Below are 17,387 nucleotides of genomic sequence, written 5' to 3' on the forward strand. Positions count from 1 at the left end.
CTCGCACCTCCTTTTCAGTCCTTGGTGGTGGCATTTCTAAGATGGCCTTGATTTTGGAAGGGTCGACCTCGATGCCCCTTTGTGTAATCAGAAACCCTAGCATCTTCCCTGCTGTAACACCAAACGTGCACTTCTGAGGATTCAATCGCAGCCGAAACTCTCTGATCCTTTGAAAGAATTTTTGTAAGGCGGTGTAGTGGCCTTCTCTTTCTTTGGACTTGACAATCATGTCGTCCACATACACCTCGACCTCTTTATGGATCATATCATGCAATATTGTAGTTGCTGCCCGTTGATAAGTAGCTCCAGCGTTTTTTAACCCAAATGGCATCACTCTATAACAATATGTACCCCACGGGGTAGTGAATGCAGTCTTCTCCCGGTCTTCGGGTGCCATTACTATCTGATTATAGCCTGAAAAGCCATCCATAAATGAAAGCAAGGCGTGCCCTGCCGTGAAATCTACCAATTCATCAATGTGCGGCAAGGGAAAGTCGTCCTTCGGACTGGCCCTGTTCAAATCTCTGAAGTCTACACAGACCCGAATTCTGCCGTTCTTCTTTGGCATCGGAACAATGCTGGCCAACCAAGTCGGGTATTCTGATACCAGCAGGAAGCCTGCGTCGATTTGCTTGGTGACCTCTTCCTTGATCTTAATGGCCCAATCAGGGCGGATCCTTCTGAGCTTCTGCTTGACAGGTCGGGCCTCGGGGTCAAGAGGGATCCGGTGCTGTACAATCTCAGGATCGATTCCAGGCATGTCTTCGTAGGACCACGCGAAAACATCTTTGAAATCTTTTAATAAAGCGACTAAGCGCTCGCGTTCCTCCGAAGACAACGTGGACCCGATCTGGACCAGCCGCGGGTCCTTCTCAGTACCAACATTCACAGTAGTGATTTCATCCATTAAGGGTTTAACAAATCTTTCCTGCTCTTGATCAATTAACCATTGCAAAACCGGAGGAATTTCTCTCTCGTTGTTTTCATCAAAATTTTGAAAATCCTGATTTAAGCAATAAATCAAAGGCACAGAAAAATACTCAGAAACCACATCCACATCATTCTCATTAAATATTTCCAAGCCGTCGGATTCCTCTGTTACAACAGACTCAAAAGAAAATGAAAATGATGACCTAGACAGGACTGTGGCATCCGGGTTATCACCCCCAGGAATACCGGACTCAGACTTAGCCGAGCTGGAGCCTGATTCCAACGCACAAGATTCGGTGGAATCAGATTCCGGCTCACTACCTGACTCGGTGCTGCTAGATAAAAAGCCTTCTTCATATTGCCAGATGAGAGAAGGTGCGATAGATGCATCCAAGATAGGCGCTGGAAAGCCCGCAGCTATTTCATCTCCAATCATGGAAACCGAAGAGTTATCCCCCAAGCACTCTTGGTCGATCGAAGGATCTGAAAGTAGACACGCCAGTGCTACCCCCATTTCAAGCTCGGTGCTCTCAGAATCCACTGCTTTACACTGCTCAACCTCAGTTGGTGGGTCTGTCTGCGCTTCGGCAACGTCATCCCCAGGTAATCGTAAGTCGAAGAAGATTTCGAAACCAGGCACGCGCTTCCTCTCCGCGTTCAGCCATGGTTCTGGGAAGCCGCAGAATGGAAAGTCTTCCCCCTCCCGGACGAAGCGTCCGTTTAGGGTACCCCAGATGGGCCTATGCACTAACTCAAATGGCTTCCCAGCCTTCTTTGCTCTGGCTCTTCCGGCCATTTCTTTCCCCTTTCTCACCCAGTCCTCTTTGGTGGGCAGATAACCCAATCCAAAGGTGTGAGGGTTGTGTGGCACTTCGGCCGATGCCGCGACGCCTTTCCGGCCGCTTCTTCCTAATCCCATTCCGAGGATATGTTGTAGCTTGTTCATGAGGTAGACAGATTGAGCACTGACGTACATACCCTCATTCACATCCATGACTTTCTGCACCACTCGAGCCTCGGCCAAAGTAAACCCCGATAAAAACACATCCTCCATGCCGTGTTCGATCTCCAAGACAGGTATGGACACTTCCGGCGGCGGATGGATTGATGAATTCCCAAAAACGATCGCTACCCCTTTCCCGTGAGGGTACTTTAGTATCTGATGTAGAGTGGAAGAGACTGCCTTGACCTGGTGCAACCACGGTCGCCCTAAAAGTAGGTTAAAGGTTGCGGGAACGTCTAAGATATGAAATTCAATGCTGTGTTGTCCTGGACCAACCTTGGTTTGAATTTTAACAGTCCCCATCACTTCTCTGCTGGTATTGTCGTATGCTTTGATCACTTGAGTAGTTGGGACGAAGTCCACGGGCTTCAACCCGATTGCATATGCCGTTCTGGTCGGGCAGACATTAATCGCAGACCCGGTATCAACAAGTACCACCGGTATCCACTTATCTCTACATTCCACAGAAATATAGAGAGGTTTGTTATGATTTGTGCCCTCAGGCGGTAGTTCCTTGTCCGAAAAGGTTAATGCTGGGGAACCTCCTCCCGGAAAAACCAGCCCAACCAGCTGTTCAGGCGTGGTATCTATGGAGAGTTTGGACTTGTCCATAGCAGACAGGACAGCTTCCCTATGTACTCGTGATGCCATTAGCAGTCCCCAGATGGAGATGTCTGCTTGTATCTTTTTTAACTGTTTTATCACAACTTCCTCTTCAATCTGCTTCTCCTTCTGTTTCTTCGCTTCTCTATCCTTCCCGGATGCCTCGGGTTGGTCCAGGTGTGGGGGTTTGAAGTACCGCCCACTTCTCGTCATTTGGTCAACCTCATCGAGGTACCAAGTGTCATCCGGTTGATTATTTCCCCAGTCTTCATCCGTGTGGGCAAGACATAAGTCATCGTCTTCCCACCACATTCTGTCGGCAGCCAACAGACACCTGTCTGGCTCCGGTTCAGTTGCACTCGCAGTACTCTCTGTCCACATGCTCGTAGCATTCTCTATCTTCGTGCACACAGCACTTTCAGTCCCCTCAGGGCCCTTAGCTTTCCTAATTATCTCGGCATCCTCAAACCTTTCTCGTTCCAGCTGCATCAGTACAGCTGGTTATTCAACAATTCCCGTATCCATAATGCCCATGTCTCGAGCAGAATTCTTAGCACCGGCGCTCTCCAGTGATACAACTTGACTTCCGGCCATTCCGACCACAGCTGATACACCCGCCCCTGCCGGGCTCTGTTCTGGTTGGGCTTCCCCCACTTCATCTGGTTGATCCTCGAGCCATCCAGTGGCCTCCACCGATTCCTCATAGTCGAACCAGTTGATTGTCGAATCCCCCGGTTCCTGGTCATCGAAAAACTGCAGGTTGGCAAAGTCCTCCTCTACGGCTGTCAGATCATCTGCCCCTAGCCCAGATCCATCCCGCCGGATCGTGCACAGCTCTCTTGTCTCTGGTAATTCTATACCTAGCCCAATTCGGCTCGTTGATAGGATGTACTCGCTTGGATCATAGGCTCCTCCAGCAAAACTCTGTCCAGTCCCAGATTCAACAATCTCATTCTCTCCCGAAATCTGCCCTGCCCCATCTTCGACGGTCACCACCGTCGGTTCTGGTTGGGTTTTGGAGATGTCCACCATGCACAAGAAGTCAGTGCAACCGGGGAGGAACACCTCCGGCTTGGGTAGGTGGGATGGGGTGATATAGATACTGGGATCGTAAGATGCGACCCCAGTTTGGATAAAATTGATTCTGTTGGGAGGGGGAGCTTGGTTATGTGGTGGGAGAGGATTGGTTGTGACATTGGGTTTATCGGGAGGCGCGATCACCTGTTTGTCGATAAGATCTTGGATCTCATGATGCAATCTGAAACAACGGTCAGTGTCATGACCGTGTTGTTGGTGATACGCGCAGTACTTTGCTGGGTCATGCGAGGGAGGGAGTGGATTCGGTAGTGGCTTCGGCTCTAGGGGTTTCAAATGGTTTTTCCTGATCAATACCCCTAGAGCTTTGGACAGGGACATATATAATGGGATGAAGGTTCTTTGGCCTCGAGGTTGGAATCTGGTGGTTTGTGTGTTGCTTCCGGACGCGCCGGAGAAGGGTGTGGCAGCCATGGGCCTTGGAGGGGGAGGGGGAGTGGTGGTGACCATACTGACTTCCGAGGCTCTTGTATTTGCAGCGCCACTCGGGCCCGCATTGTTGTTACGGTTGAAAGTCGTCCTCGGTTCTTCCCTATCGTGGTCAAACAGACCTTGTTTCATTGCATCTTCGATTTGCACCCCCATCTCGTGTAAATCTGAGAAAGTAGGAAAGGGGATTACAATCATTCTCTGCATCAACTTTGGGTGGAGATTGCGCACAATCATCCGGATTTGGTCCTTATCCGTGGGCCTCAAAGTCATCATTGACGCCTTTGCCCTCCATTGGATTACAAAGTCTGAGAAAGTTTCCTTGGGCTCTTGCCTTGTCGTTTCGAGATCACGAGTTGTAATCTCGATCTGAGTGTTGTACGAATATTGCGCGACAAAGGCCTCAGCCATTTCATCCCAATTCTTCTTCACTTCATCCTCTAACTTTGCGTACCAGTGGGCGGCCACACCCAACAGGGTTCGGCCGAATAATGAAAGCTTCTGTGGTCGCGTTAGGCCCATTGGCCGCAAGATGTCTGAGAACAGTCGGAGATGGACCATGGGGTCCCCGGACCCGTCAAAGCGGTCAATTTGAGGCATTTTGAACCTATCGGGCAATGTTACGGCCACGTCGGTATATCCGTCCTCGATATCCGGGATAGCCTTGACCCCTTGGGATTTCTTGAAGAGCTTCTCAAGTTTGCTCAATTTCAGAGCTGTATGATCAACCTCGAACTCGAATGGAGAGTCCGGGTGATTGGGTGTATGGACCTTGGACAGTTGTGGCGGAAGCGGGGGCGGAGCTGGCCCCGTTGGAAGATTCGTGTCCTCTTGTAAGTTTTGGAGATTTGGCACGGCGTTCTGGGTGTTTGGCGGAGCATTCTGAACAGTAGGTGTTTGCTTAGGTAATGGAGCCCCTGCCGGAGGAGGAATTTGGTGTGAAGCAGATGCCGCATTCTGCTGTTGCAGTCTGGTGATTAGTTCGGCCTGTTGGGCCATGATCACGGCCTGCTGTTTGGAGAACTCCGCTTGACGGGCAGCATCATCATGCATCTGTCTCATGCTCTCCTGCATCTGGCGCATTAGAGCCTCCATCCCTGATGTATTTTGCTGATCCATCTGACTAACTGGTATGTCTATTTCTATAGCAGTAATTGAGGCCTCAGTCCTACAGTCCTCTGATGAAGTAACCCACTGCTCTGGCAACCTCTGTTCTGACACACTGCACTTTCTCGGCTTTCTTCTGGTAACGGGGGGTAGAGAATGGAACACTGGCTGTCCGTCGATTAGATCCTCAGATCGATTGAGTCGACGACCTCGTGTCCAAAGTGCTTGGGGAATGCCTGCTGGGTTGGAAGCAATTGTGCTAGAACTGACCTAGCAAAAGATAAATAAAGCGAAAAGGAAATAAATAAACAAATAAACGGACAGCATAACAGCTTAAAATAAATGCATGACACACAGTCTGGCATAACAACACACAGTCGATAAGCTGAATACACACTGTCCTCAAACACTGGTTATTATCCCTGAATCACTGTTCCCAAAAGTTGAATCTGATACCTGCAGATAACTGATTCTCAAATGCTGACTGATGCTCGCAGGCCTGATACCCACAATACTGAACTGATGCCCGCAGGCCTGATGCCCAAACTCATACACTGATACATGCATTCCTGTAGAGACACACTCTAAAGCACATAACAGATAAGTGAGAGCCAAAACACCCCTATGTTGGGGTAGGGTTTCCCTGTCCTATTTTGTCAGGAGCTAGGGTTTCACTACGCACACAGCGGTTTCAAACAACCTATAAACGGGTAAGCAACCTGTCCTAGTTTGGAATGGTCACTATGGATCCGAATATGCACTAGGTCGAATGGTCAAAGAGGGTGCCCCGGTAAAACCGGGGTTTGTGTTCCCATACTGGCAGAGCCCACAACCGGTCAGCCTTATGGTCATGCCTTGACAAGACAAGCCTCCGGCAAACCGTTCAGGAATAGCAAATGGCAAACACGGTGTCCTAGGCGCACCAATGCAAATGCAATGCAAAGAAACACACAAGTATAGTCAAAAACAGATATCATGAGTTCGAGTCAAGTTCTCTAAATCCCCAGCAGAGTCGCCAGAAACTGTAGACGTCCCCGAACGCCCCGGGAGGAACGAGCTCCCGTTCCGTTCATATTGGAGTCACTACAGCTCAGGACTCTCAAATTTGTCACGGTTCTAAGTCTGAACCAAAGAGTCCAAATCCGGCAAATCGTTTTGAGAAAACTGATTTTTGAAAGAAGTGCCAAACATGGACTGCTTTGCCAGATACAGAGTCGCCACCTAAATGTTTTTAAAATGGGAAATTTAGGAAACCCTGACTCGGTGCCAAAGGCCACATGTCCGTCATCATCAAAGTTGCCTCGGCTCGGGAACTTGGGTACGATTGGGGAAGGTCACTTCGTGAGCACCCCCGCTCGCCCGATCAAAGATCGGCCTCTACTAACCATGATATTAATTTTTGAAAACTTTGTGTGTCCTTATTCCGGTTATTAGCCTAGGTTACTATGTGATGCACACAGCATATAAGTATAGACTGGGTCGCCTGAATTGGAACAAAACATTTCATGTTTGTTTTTTTGAAAGATGGTTTGCTACTCGTAAGTAGGCCTAAAATGCAGATTTTGCCACCCTCGGGTGGGCTTAGAAAAGATGGTTTTGCCACTATCTAGTGGGCTTAAAACAAACATTTGATGAATTATTCCAATTCAAATAACCCAACCTTCACCCACAGGCATTCAGGCAGTTATATCACATAAGCATATTGCCTCATGGTAAGCATGCTATCATGGCATTCACTCACACGCATGCAAGGATGCTAAAGCATAAAACTTACCGAGTACTCCAAGCCAAAATAGAAACTACATTAGAAATCATGCATGATCCTAAGTATACAAAAATGCCTAATGCAACACATGCAAAATGCAACTATAGCAGGCTCGGCTATTCTAAACATGGCATATGAAATGCTACAGCTAACATGTATTCAATTCGGAATTGAAAGTACAATGCAGTTAGTATGATGCGCCGAGCCCGGTGCATGCAAAACAGATGAATGATGCAAACATGCTGTCATACTGTATGCTAATTTAAATATGCCCTAATCTAACCATCATAAGCGGGTAAATAAAAGGGAAGAAAGACGTGGGGTTGGAAGACATACATCACACTCACGCACACTTATTACAGTATTGCCCTCGCACAGAGGGTCCGAATAAATAATACAGTCCCGAATAAAAGAATATTACAGTCCAAATGATACAGTCCAAATAATGTACAAATTCCTAATTAATTAACAAATTAAATAAGAAAACTGTAAAACTGGCGTGCAAGCCAGGGACTGCCTTGCTCCTGATGGATGATGCATGTTTGGGCTGCCTTGTGCGGAAATCCACTGGGATACCCCAATTAGCCTCTGTTTAGCAGTTATTCTTGGAAAGCATGCCAGACTCCGAAAAGTTGCTAATTCTTCATTTTGCTGCAACAGAGAGCAGGAAAGGGGCATAGCAATGTATTTTCACAAATATATGCATGCCTCGATCCTCATGCCACCAATCACGCATACCGAGGCATGATGGCCGAGGAGCCGAAATATGCAACTCAATATAGAATGAATGCACGTGTCAACACAACAAGAACCTAGCCCCATCATGGATGATCCGGAGTGTCGGTGACTTGGAATTGAGACACGTTCTGTCACTCGGAGTACGGAACGCACCTCGTTTCCCGTGCCCGGGCTATCTCCTATCCCGAACACGATGCAATATGCATGATATGCATGAATGCAACTAAGATACAACCTAGTATGCACTATGCTATGAAAATGAGATGTCTCGAAATGCGTGCACACGGGCACACAAACCGAGAAAATGCATAAATGCGATCTAAGATACAACCTAGTATGCACTATGCTGTAAAAATGAGATGCCTCAAAATGCGTGCACACGGGCACGCAAACCGAGAAAATGACATACACAATGTAAATGACAGAGAAATATGATATGGGCTTATACTAACATGAGAGAGCCTCAGCCACACTCACATAAGAGGCCGATGGATGAAAATGAAGTGCCTCGAAATGCGTGCACACGGGCACGCAAACCGAGGCAATGCCATACGGAATGCAATATGGCTAAAATGGCATATAGAATGCAACATGGACTTACACTAACATGAGAGAGCCTCAGCCGTACTCACATAAGAGGCCGATGGATGAAAATGAAGTGCCTCGAAATGCGTGCACACGGGCACGCAAACCGAGGCAATGGCATACGCAATGCAATATGGCTAAAATGATATGGGCTTACATGCTAATGGAATTTTAGCACTGAAATGCGGGGGAAAACAGCCCCGAAATGAGGCGAAAACACACCCGATGCATGGAATAGTCCCGAAACATGAATTTCGGGACCCGAAATGGCCTATAGCTATACCAAATATGCACAATATGGACATGTAATGAATAGACAGTAGCAAGGAAGCCCCAAAAATAGTATTTTACCAGTACAAATCATGGCCAAACAGCAATTAAAGATAGGGCAACAATGGCATGCAAAAATAGAGGCCAAGAGAGGGCAATGAAACAAGTGGTATATGTAAAACCCAAACTGAAAAATTCCCTTCTACAACACTGAAGAGGGACCAAAAATATGCACATTTACAGTTTATGGCAGCCCCAAAATCAGTATACAAACATGCTAGAAATGCAATGCAAAATGAGGCTCAAAAGTGGCTATAATACAAAGCATACAAAATATTCAACAAACAGCCAAAGACCCTTAATGAAACATGAAGAATGGGCCAAAATAAGACTATTTTTAGTTCTGTAAAATGACTAAAAACCGAAGCACAATAGGCTGCCAAGATATGCAAAAAAAAAGGGGACCAAGGAGGGATATAACATGAAGTAGCATATGGAGGTCCCAAACCATGAAAGGCCCTTAATAAAACATGAATAATGGACCAAAATAAGACTATTTTCAGTGCTGTAAAATGACCAAAAATGGAAGCATAATAGGCTGCCAAAGCATGCAAGAATGGGACCCAAAAGAGAATATAAAGGCAAGTATAGCATGGAGGTCCCAAACAGTGTTGAGACCTTCTTCAATGTTGAAGAGGGGCTCAAAATAAGCCTATTTTTAGTTCTGTAAAATGCCCAAAAATGGAAGCATAATAGGCTGCCAAAGCATACAAGAAAATAGCATTCAAGGAAGATATTGAAGCAAGTGCAAGGTGGGGGGCTCAAACAGGGTTGAGCCCTTAAGAAAAAGTGAAAAAGAGCTCAAAATAAGGCCACTTTCAGTTAGGGCCGGAGCTCAAAACAGTAAGCATATATGGCTAAGAAATATTGCAAAAAAAAGCTCAAAAAGGGGGAAATGGCAACTCACCCTTGTAGACCAATCTTTGGTTGCTTCTTGGACCAAGTTGCAGCACCTTTAGCCTCTGAGAAGCCCTCCTTGCTGCTGGAAATGGAGTGGTGGTGGTGGTGCTTGGTGGTGATGAAGGAATGGGGTAGAACTTAGGAGTTTTTGAGAAAAATGAGAGAGATAGAGGGAGATATAATGCAAAAGGCTTAATGGAATTTTTTGTAACACCTTCTTCAAATGCTGGCCCCTGGTTATATGGAACAAAAAAAGGGAGTAAAGGTGGGGAAAAGGTGGGGGAAAAGGAAGCAAGTTTTCCCCCAAAAAATATCCCCCGGATTGAGATATTTTCTGGGGGATACAGCTATACAGCTGTAAAGTGTGTATTGTAAGGAACATGGCCGGCCACCTTTTGGAGCTACAGGTGGCCGGCCGGCCACCCCCCCTAGCCGGCCGGCTAGGGGTCAAAAAGGTCAAGTTGAGTTAGTGGCCGGCCACCACAAAAAGATGGCCTCCCAGGTCTCCTCATCACAACCCTGTGGTTCGAATTTGGAAACTCTAAAACAAGAGAGAGAACAAGCCATTTTTAGGAGGGGTTCAAAAGGTTCAATTGGATTTTCTGGCCGGCCATGAACTTTTAGGGTCCTCCCATGTGTGTACAACACAAATATGTGGTTTAAAGTTCAAGAAAGTGGCCCAAGGGTGTTCAACATTGGCTCGGAAGGAGGGGTTCAAATGGGTCAAGCAACATTAGTGGCTGACCACCAACTTTTAGGGTCCTCCCATGTGTGTACATCACAAATATGTGGTTCAAAGTTCAAGAAAAAGGGCCCAGGTTGTTCAACATTAGCTCGGAAGTGAGAAAAACGGGCGTCGGAGGGCGCCAGAGGAGCAAAAACTGGTTGTGGAAACAATTACTGGCCTCCCACCCTTCTATGGCCTTCCCGGTGATAAAACAGAGGTACATGCCAAAAATGAACAAAAACCGATGCAAAACGAATGCTCGGGGGCCAAAACGCGCAGTTCGAGGCCCCGAAAATTGCCTATTAAGCACCGAAAGTGGCATTCGAGCACGAAGTGGGTCTCTCAGACCCCAATGTCCCTCAAAAGGGAGTAAATAAGAAGTATGCCGAAAATCAGAGCAAACGGAGATGGTTAGGCGGTCCCGAACCGAGGCACATGGCCAACGGTCCCGAAAAACCGGAAACCGGGCTCCGAAATGGGCAAAATGGCCTACGGCCACCAAATGTAGCCCACGGCCACTGAGAGATGGTCTACGGGACCTCTCCCTTCCCTCAGGAAAGGAAACAGAAAAAACCGAGCCTGGTTCACAAACCGAGGCAATGCACAAAAGAGGGTTCGGAAGTCCGGAGGCAGGGCTCACGGCCGCGACTCTGAAACTTCTGAACGAGCACATTATGTAATATCACCGAGTGCTCAATCGGTGACGTCTGAGTCTTAAGGTCGGTCAAAAATGGGGTGTCTACACCATTCAATGCACTGCGGTGCCATTCACACAAGGGGCAACTTTCCGTTGCCATTCAATGCACTGCGGTGCCGTTCAAACAAGGGGCAACTTTCCGTTGCCATGCAGCTCTCTTCGAGCAAGGGGGCAATTTTCGTCCAGATCTGAGGTTGTACGTCTCAAGAGTAAGTTCCGCACTTGTTAAGCATTGGCCATTTGCAAAAATAGTTTTTGAGAATTTTTACTGAGGTTGACTAATTTTCTCGAAAATTGTTTCATCTTTTCCAAAAACTGGACCATTTCTTGGACCCAAAAAAGGAAAATTTTCAGTGCTCATAGCCTGACTTGCATGATTTCAAATCAAAAATTGAACAAGTGTGTTAATCTAACTCTCATGTTGCTCAAAATTGTTTTAGTAGAAAACCAAAACAAAAAATGGTCAAAATAATGAACTAGGGGCACAGTTGAGTCAGGCTTCCTGTCTTTTCCCTGTTGTCAATGCATTTGCCAGAAAGGGCACTCTACTTGCCAGAAAAGGGCACAACTGAAGTCAACAACAAAGCGCTGAAAGCTCTCTCATCCTCCAAGCAACGAGGTATCAAGACAAGTGCGAAGCACGAACTGGAATGGGGCGAGATATTCCACTCCCTCATCTGGACAGATCTGATCATGTTCGAACTTCCCAGCAGAGCATCGTCAACCGATGTCAGCTGCAGATTTGCTACACACCCAATTGTAGCGTAGCCCCTCTGTGGAAGAAACTCACTGTTGTGAACAAGAAGAAGAATCTAGCGAAATGCTAGGGGCAAGACCCCGCAACTTCCAGTTTATTCATCAACCACCCTGGGGAGGGATGAAAAATGAGAGATTAAAGAATATGAGAGATGTGCGATGAGAGAAAAAGTGAGAAAAGGGCAAATAGAGCTTGAGGGCTGAGTAATGCGAGGATCACAAATGAGAAAGGGTGGGAAACAATACCCGGTGAAACAGGCTCCCTATGCACGTCTGTATGTCGTGTCTTTTGTTTTGTTTGTCTCGATTCTTGCTTTGAGTCGTTCCGAGCGTGTCTCGATGTGTTTAGGTTGTTTACCTTTTGTTTTCCGTTGTTGAGTCGTAGTGCGCTGTGTTCAGTCGTAGGCTCAATACCCGATTAAGAACTCATTTCTTAACTTCAAAAATAAAATCGTTTTGTGCTTAGAGTGCTGTGCCATTCTTCACGTTTGTGCAAAACAAGAATTTGTTCTTTCTTAAAACCGCAGGGTTCAACCCAGGTCATGCAAGAACAGTAAAACAAGGACCTATTGGAAGCTATATAGGTTCCAGACTACAAAGCAAAAGAAAAGAGGAAAAATCGAGGCATCTGAGTGTGTTTCACCTTCAGCAAATTCCGTGATTGTACTCCGGATGTACCTCTTCAGGCCTTGTCACTACCCCGAAGTATGGGTGTGCCTCTACCTCAAGCTCAAGATTAAGCCTGCTTCAAGTCAGAATGGCAATTAAAGTAGCAGCAAATGTCATCTCTCGCCAATGTAAACAGGGTGTCCCTTTTTCGAGCAGAGTTGTGTTGCCAAGTCCTCCGAAAGGTAAATCGGAGGCACCAGAGTACATGTTTGATGCCCTTCCATTGCATAGAATGTGAACTTTCATATACACTTCAGTTGCATGCGTGCCGCGCATCGTTATGTTTCTGCATAAAATATGCTTTCAATGTTGCATAGAAAATGCCCCCATACTTGCATAGAAAGTGTATTTTATCGCACTGTCTTGTGCACCTGCATTGCATTGTTTTGCACGCTCTTTTATTCGGAAACACTGGGATACGTCCTTATATTTTCCCTTCTTTCTGAAACATTGGGATACGTCCCTATGTTTCTCATTCCTTCCGAAACACCGGGATACGTCCCCACGTTTCTCTCTCTTTTTGAAACACTGGGATACGTCCCTATGTTTCTCATTCCTTGCGAAACTTCGGGATACGTCCCTATGTTTCTCATTCCTTGCGAAACTCCGGGATACGTCCCTATGTTTCTCGTTCCTTGTCAAACTGGGATACGTCCCTATGTTTTTCATTCCTTTCTGAAACATCGAGATACGTCCCTACGTTTCTCTCTCTTTCCGAAACACCGGGATACGTCCCTATGTTTCTCTCTCTTTTCGAAACACCGGGATACGTCCCTATGTTTCTCTCTCTTTTCGAAACACCGGGATACGTCCCTACGTTTCTTTTCTCTTTTTTCTGAAACACCAGGATACGTCCCTACGTTTCTTTTCTCTTCTTTCTGAAACACCGGGATACGTCCCTACGTTTCCCTTTCTCCTTCTTTTCTGAAACACCGGGATACGTCCCTATGTTTCTCCTACCTTTCCGAAACAACGGGATACGTCCCTATGTTTCTTCTTTCTCTCCAAAACACTGGGATACGTCCCTATGTTTCTCTTTCCATTCCAAAACAACGGGATATGTCCATATGTTTCTCTTTCCATTCCGAAACAACGGGATACGTCCCTATGTTTCTTCTCCTTTGTCGAAACAACGGGATACGTCCCTATGTTTCTCCTCCTTGTTCGCAACACTGGGATACGTCCCTGATCCTTGGGATACATCCCTGATCCTTGGGATACGTCGCTAATCCTTGGGATACGTCCCTAACCTTTGGGATACGTCCCTGATCCTTGGGATACGTCCCTAATCTTTAGGATACGTCCCTAACCTTTGGGATACGTCCCTTTGTTTCTCTCTCCTTTCGAAACTCCGGGATACGTCCCTATGTTTCTTTCTCTTTTTTTGAAACACCGGGATACGTCCCTATGTTTCTTTCTCTTTTTCCGAAACACCGGGATACGTCCCTATGTTTCTCTCTCCTTCCGAAACTCCGAGATACGTCCCTATGTTTCTTTCTCTTTTTTCGAAACACCGGGATGCGTCCCTATGTTTCTTTCTCTTTTTCCGAAACATCGGGATACGTCCCTATGTTTCTCTCTCCTTCCGAAACTCCGGGATACGTCCCTATGTTTCTTTCTCTTTTTCCGAAACACCAGGATATGTCCCTATGTTTCTTTCTCTTTTTCCGAAACACCGGATATATCCGTATGTTTCTTTCTCTTTTTCCGAAACACCGGGATACGTCCTTATGTTTCTCTCTCCTTCCGAAACCCCGGGATACGTCCCTATGTTTCTTTCTCTTTTTCCGAAACACTGGGATATGTCCCTATGTTTCTTTCTCTTTTTCCGAAACACCGAGATACGTCCCTATGTTTCTCTCTCCTTCCGAAACCCCGGGATACGTCCCTATGTTTCTTTCTCTTTTTCCGAAACACCGGGATACGTCCCTATGTTTCTCTTTTTCCGAAACACCGGGATACGTCCCTACGTTTCTCTCTTCTTTTCGAAATACTGGGATACGTCCCTATGTTTCTTCTCCCTTCTTTCCGAAACACCAGGATACGTCCCTATGTTTCTTCTCTTTTTCCGAAACACCGGGATACATCCCTATGTTTCTCTCTCCTTCCGAAACCCCGGGATACGTCCCTATGTTTCTTTCTCTTTTTTCGAAACACCGGGATACGTCCCTATGTTTCTCTTTTTCCGAAACACCGAGATACGTCCCTACGTTTCTCTCTTCTTTTCGAAATACTAGGATACTTCCCTATGTTTCTTCTCCCTTCTTTCCGAAACACCGGAATACGTCCCTATGTTTCTTCTCTTTTTTCGAAACACCGGGGGATATCCCTATGTTTCTCCTTCTTTTTCCGAAACACCGGGATACGTCCCTATGTTTCTCATTCGTTTCGAAACACAGGGATATGTCCCTACGTTTCTCCCTCTTTGGTTAAGAGCATTTGGAATACGTTCCAATGCTTATACATTTTCGAAACACCGGGATACGTCCCTATGTTTCTTGCATGATCATGTATTATGCTCGGCTTTGTGCATTGTCTTACATTTTGCCCCTGCCCTCGGGCGCATACCTTTATTTGTAGCTTGTATGCTTTTGTCTAAGTCTTCGGCCTTGTCAAAAATGGGTCATCTCTGGGCTTTGACATTCACTCCCGTCATTTTTATGACTTTCGAGTTCTGTCAAAGAGGGGCAACTGTAGACACCCCATTTTTGACCATCCTCAAGACTTGGACGTCACCATTGGAACACTTGGTGATTATCCATGCTTGTGTTTGTTTGGAGTTCCCGGAGGTCTCGGCTACGCGCCTTGCCTCAGGATCTCCGAACTCGACTGTTTAGTGTCTGGTTTTGCACCAAACACTTTTGTTTTGCCTTGGAGGGGCAGGGAATGCCTTGTAAGGCATCCCCACACATCACCGGCCATGGCCAGAGGCCATCGGCTGGTATTTTGTTGCTGTCGGCAATGTATATTGCCAGTCGGCACTATTTGTTGCCGGTCGGCACTCATTTTTGTCAAAATGGCAATTTTGAGTAGCCGACCACTGTTCATCTACTTTGTGTAGATATTTTGTGCCAGCTGTGATAGCTGCCACCAACTCTGTTCCCCTCCATACACGTGTATGGAGGGATTTCCCTCTAAGCAAGCTTGTTTGGTAAGCTTTGAAAGGGGGATTTCTAGAAGAGGAGCCCTTCTCTCCCTTGCTTAGGTTAGAGAATTTTGGAGAGAAAAACACAGAGAGAAGCTCTAGTTTTAGGGTTAGGGTTCATACATATCTCCTATCTCTCTTTTTCTCTTTTTGTGTTCTAGGTGTTTTAGTCCATACTATTGCACACAAACACCTAGTGCTTCACCTTCTTTGGCTACTGAGGTTCTAAGGGGCTGGTTTTGGTGTTTTGGAGCTGGATTCAAGCCAAGGAGGGCTGTTAGAGCATCATTTGTGAAGGTGATCTACAAGGGTGAGAAACTTCCCTTTTATTCCCCATTTTTGCATTGCTTTTCTACCTATCTTAGAGCTATTTTCGTGCTTATTGTATAATACAAAAAAGTTCTATTTTTTAGCCCTTTTGATTGTTTATTAAGAGTGTTTTGTGGTTTGGGTTTGTTTGACCTCTCCTAAGCCTTGTAAGGCTCCTTTTTGTGCTTTTTTTTTGTGCAAGTTTCGAGACTTTGGTGTTTGGGCCTCTTCACCACTGAAATCTTGAGGGATTTCAGTGGCGGAGATGGTGCCTTGAAGTCTCCAAAAGGGGAGGGCCACCCCCTCTCCTTGTTGTCCTTGAAAGGGACCCTTTTTGGCCTCTTGAGGGAGCATCATGTTAGAGTGTGTATTGATCATGTCTTGGCTGTTTTCCATGCTTATTATGCCATGATATAACCTTCTTGTGTGTTGGTTTTGGTACACCATGCATACTTAGCATACCTACCATGTAATGCCTTGTTATTGCCTTAATATGCCTTAGGTTGTTAGCCTTTGCTCTAGCATGTTTTAGGTTTAGCCTTGTGAAGGTTTTGTGCTCATTTTGCCATGTTTTAGGTCTGTCCATAGTTGTTTGGGTTGATCTTGGCATGCGTAGTATAGCTCCTTTGTATTTAAGCTTGTATGCTTCAAGTATGTGAATGTGTAGTATGTGTTGCTTGCATCATTTTGGTGGTTTGGAACCATCCTACATGTTATTTCAGTCCCTTTGACATGCTCATATGTTTGCCTTGGATGCCTCTTTGAAGCTTTGGAAACTTGCCTTGCATGCTCCATGTTTTAGCATTTATGCATGCCTTTAAATTCAAACCATGTAGATGCTATCTAGTTGGTTTTTTGGGCTTAGTTTCATGTGTTAAAACTCTGTTTTTGGTTGCCTAAGTCCTGCCATGTGTGGTTGTACTAAGTGTAGTCCATTGCCTCTTTGGTGAGCCTTGAATGCTTGGACCATTGTTGCACATTTAGCTTGCCTTGTTGCTTGGTTTGGCACCATGTTTTAACATGATTTTCAGAGCTTATGTTGCATGCTAATTGTCCATGATATCCCTTTTCAAGTGTGCCTTAGAGTTGCTTATTTAATGCCTAAGTGTTGGTCCAACTTACTTGCATGTGTGTATGTATGTTTGATCCCAATTCCTTGGTTTTTGGCCACTGTTTTAGGCCTATTTAGAGTTGCCTAAATCATGTCTAAGTCCACCATTTCATCAGTTTGCATTGCCTCATGTTTGCTTGTATGCTTGCATAAGTGTCTTGCCATGCCATGTTGCATCCTTAGCTTGCATGCCTAGGTTGCATTGCATCTTGCATGCATGCCTTGTTCCTTGACTTGGTGATAGGAATTGGGCCTTGGTTCGTTTGTTTGATTTGCATTTCATTTGACATGAAAGTTTCACACTTGATTCTTTGGGCCATCATGCATGGAAATGCGTGATTGGCGGTCTGAGAATCGAGACACATGCCCTTTTGAGTAACAAACATGATAGGGGACATGATTGGTGCATACATTGCTTGAATTGTATTGCCATGCAAGTTCTATCCTCTGCTGCTGTGAGTTGCAGGTTCTGCAGGCATTCTTTGCCG

Source organism: Camellia sinensis, chromosome 4, assembly GCF_055761805.1.
Source record: "Camellia sinensis isolate YWXY chromosome 4, ASM5576180v1, whole genome shotgun sequence".
In the NCBI taxonomy this organism is placed as follows: Eukaryota; Viridiplantae; Streptophyta; class Magnoliopsida; order Ericales; family Theaceae; genus Camellia; species Camellia sinensis.